Source organism: Rattus norvegicus, chromosome 14 (genome assembly GCF_036323735.1).
Source record: "Rattus norvegicus strain BN/NHsdMcwi chromosome 14, GRCr8, whole genome shotgun sequence".
NCBI classification, from domain to species: Eukaryota; Metazoa; Chordata; class Mammalia; order Rodentia; family Muridae; genus Rattus; species Rattus norvegicus.
Genome location: NC_086032.1, coordinates 12,333,835 through 12,338,053, shown reverse-complemented (window position 1 = coordinate 12,338,053; position 4,219 = coordinate 12,333,835).

Genomic DNA, 4,219 nt, shown 5'->3' with positions numbered 1-4,219 from the left:
CATAGTCTACTTCAATATACAGCGTCTTTTTTGGGAGAAGGAGAGTCCAAATTGAATTCTCTGTATTTTGTCTTTAATATGAGCCTGATTTTGAAAATTTCTACTCTGGGTCTTGAGGGGTTTGTTTTATGTCGGCCACATTGTCTTCATCCAAACACTCTGAAAAATTTCAGAGAAGATCAATTTTTGTTTGCTGTACTTTGGGGTATTTTGAAGAATATGTTTGCTCCCAACACTCCTGCTGTGCTCTAATCAGTGAGGGCACGTTCCTCTGGGCAATGAATTCACTAGTGTGTATTTAAAGTCAAGAAATCTGGACAAGCATAGAAATAGAAAGCCCTGTCCATGTGTGATTACAGTTGCTGTAATGACCTCACGCCTCTGCTTTAGTTACAGCAAGGCTGCCTCATCTCCTTCTGAATCTGATCCACACTAAATTTTTGCAGGTTAAAATTTAACATATTAATATCATATAGAACATCCGTATCGGGCAGGATAATGAAGACAAGGTGATGACCTGCTAAGACAAACCATGCAGTCACAGATGCCGTGGTGGGAAAGACAGAGGGTGGGCACAGGACAGAGGCACATTCAGTTTTCACACGCAGCCTGCATTTCCAGGCAATGAAGACCTATCAATGCTGTAGCAGTGACAAGAGCTTCCTGCTCTAGTTTTAGTGTCTTCCACCCATGAATATTTATCACAACAGCAGACATTGAACACATTCCATGCTCACAGCCGTCATCTGCTATATATGTGACCACAGTTAAAAGTTTGTACACGCTTTTGTTATTTGTGAGTTTTACTTTCTTATGCTACATAGGAGCTCAGTGCCATAATTAGTGGTATCTAAGTCCTTTTGAAGTAGGGGGTGGACAACCTGGCCCTTCTATGTTTTAAAAAACGACATTTTAAAGGTGGTTGCTCCTTTCGAATAAGTCAATTTAATTATAATAGCAGATAGCAATTTCATCTAAAATGCCCCCCTTCCTTTGTGTCAGGTATCTACATTCATACACACATCACCAGTTAGAGGCAATTGTTTCTTTCATTTCTGATTTCCAGTTCGCATCTATATCTGATTCTAGGAATCAGAGTTGATTTAGTCCAACAAAAGCTGTAAGGATAGCTGATAACCATTATAAACGCAGGCAATATACACTTGACTGGTATTCAGATCTATTGTGCTAAATTAATAATTTTAAGCCATGCTACAAGGTGAATATATAATTGACCCATGCTGAATCATTCATGCATATTAATATCATTTATAAATATGCATTAATAAAATATAGTTTTCATTAGTACTTCAAAATCAGTGAGTTGTACCTTTCTTATTTTCAGTTGCTTCTGGTTGTTAATAATCATGTTGTCATTAGAGAATTGGCTTGATTTTTACCATGGTAATAAGACAATCACCATTTGAGAAGATTAATTTGGCATAGGATTTCTCCAGCCTTTATAGAGAAGTTGATGGTGGTAATACAAATGATACTAAATGAGAGGCTGGGGAGGGAACTGTGTCAGTGAACCCTAGGTCCCAGGGAGAGGGGTGTCTCTCAAAACACAGTGGCCATTGGAGAGACTGTTCAATGGCTTAGAGCACTGGCTGCTTCTGTAGAGGACCCAATTCTAGAATTCTGCCCCCACAAGCTTGAATGCTTTCAGTCTTCCGTCAACACTGGGTCTTTTAGGGATATGTCTATTTCATTCAACATGTGTGTAGACGCTCGTGCTGTCTGCTCTTGACAGTGTTCCACTACACATCTGTCTCAGTCGGGACACTGATGACATATTCTCAACTCAATGACAATGATGGTTGCAAATTTTTGTCTAGTTTAGTTAATGATTTGCATTTTAGGTATTTTGAAACAACAACCATTGATTTTGTTCATGCATTTTTTAAAAATTTTGCGTTTAGTTTATATTTTATTTTTTACTATTCTCTAGTTATTTGTATTGTATTTTTTTCTGGTTAGTTATAAACAACTCACTTCTTTACAGTTGGTTAAGGTAAAAATTTAGGTTATTGGCTTGAGGTCTTTGCTCTGCAATTTTGTCTTTCCCTTTCTAAATTTATATTTTAAACATAATATAATAAAATATGAAATTTTATTTGGTATATTTTTAAATACAAAAATATTTCAGATTTTTAAAAAATGTCTTCCTTGACCACTGATTATTTACGATTTTTTTTGTATTTATAATTTTTTGTTTTCATGTCCAATCCATTTTAATTGACAGGTATTTTTGAACCAATTTATATCTCCTTTAAAAAGTCATATATAATTGGTGGTTATATGACATATAATATAGATCAAAGCAGTTAATAAAACCAGTAATTCTTTATTATTTTTCTTTTATATCTGGTTCTCTCAATTGCTAAGAGGAATAATATGAACCATCACAATTTTGTTTCTCCAGCTTGGATAATTCTAACCTTTTCTCTTTGAGCTGTGTTTTGTTACTTGCTTTGGAGGAATACAACATGAATGCTCAAGTACTCCTCAGCCTCCTCAGATCGAATTCTGTAGCAACTGACATAATATGTGCAGATATAACAGCTATTTATGGGATGTGGTCCAATGCTGCACTGTCCTTTATCCCTTTTTTCTAAGGCTATTTATTCTTAAGGACTCAAATTTGGTTTTGATCATCATCTCTTCATCTTATTGGGATATCACTTCTGAAAACTGTCATGCATTTAAAAACTTATCTGAGTGAATTGTTCACCCTAATCAAGGAGACTAAACAGTAACAACTGTCTCCATGCCCTTCCAGTTCAGAAAGCATATTTAGCACGATTTTTGTGTTTATATCTATCCTAAAAGCACTGGGACATTTCCACTGGTTTTCCTCTAATTATTCTGATTCTGACCATTCAATTAGAAGATACACAGTGAAGAATCAAAGATGAGTATAGGAAAAAATGTTTCTCTTGTAGTAACTAGCACCAAGTGTTAATATTTAGCTAAAATGATTTTTGTCCTTATACTTTTCTTTATTTTTACATTGTTTCTTCCATATTATTGGCATCATATTAATATTTTCCATGGGCTTGGTATAGGAATTTACCACAGTACAGTTTGAATGAGAATGGTCCCTATAGTCCATAGATTTGAATGTGTGGTTATCAGGGAGTGACACTATTTGAAAGGTGTAGTCTTGTTGGAGTAGATGTGGCTTTGTTGGTGAAAAATGTTTCACTGGGGTGGGCTTTGAGATTTCAAAAGCCCAACTCAGATCCACTGGCTCTCTCTTTCAGCTGCCTGTTGATCCAAACGTAGAACTGTCAGCTACTTCTCCAGCACCATGAATGCCTACAGGCCACCATGCTTCCTGCCAATTTCTGGTACTGCAAATGAACCCCAATTAAAACCTTTCTTTTATAAGAATAAGACATAGTAGCTGTGATGGCTGTATTTTTCTTGTAACTTGACTATATTTGGAATGAAGTACAATCCAGAAATGGAGGGCACACCAGTGAGAGACATTCCACTTGGGTTGAAGCAGGTAAATTCTCTTCTAGTCCAGACCTATGAGGTAAGAAGGCAACACATTTTTGATCTGCATCTTGAGACAAGAAGATTTTTATCTCAGATCTTGAAGCAGATAGATTTACCTTTAATATGGGCCATGCCTTCTGCTGGAAGTCTATATAAGGACTTAGAAGAAGGAAGCTCTTGCTCTTTGCCTGCTTGCCCTCATCTTGCTAGCATATCCATTCCTTCATTGGCATTAGAGCCTATTTCTTTGGGATTCCAGTAATACTGAAGATCAGCTAGACATTCAGTCTTGTGGGACTGAACAACTCCTAGATTCTTGGACTTTCTGTTCACAATTAGCCACTGTTGGAGCAGCTGAACTGAAGCCTACAAGTCATAAATGAGTCCAGTAAATCCCTGTGTGTGTGTATGTGTGTGTGTGTGTGTGTGTGTAGTTTTATATCATATATATATATATATATATATATATATATATATATATATATATATGAACTTCCATAGGTTCTGTGACTCTAGAGAACCATGACTAATACAGTTGCTCTTTGCTTTGTAATTTTACTCACTTCATTATGCAGGAAGTTTGATCACTGTGGATTTGTTTTCAGCACATCTAACACTTTAGGAATCAAAGAACTTTCCTCCGTTGTCTGTCTATCTTCCTCAAATTGCATTTGATAGATAAGAAAAAGTTACATTGGCCCTCTCACCCTCC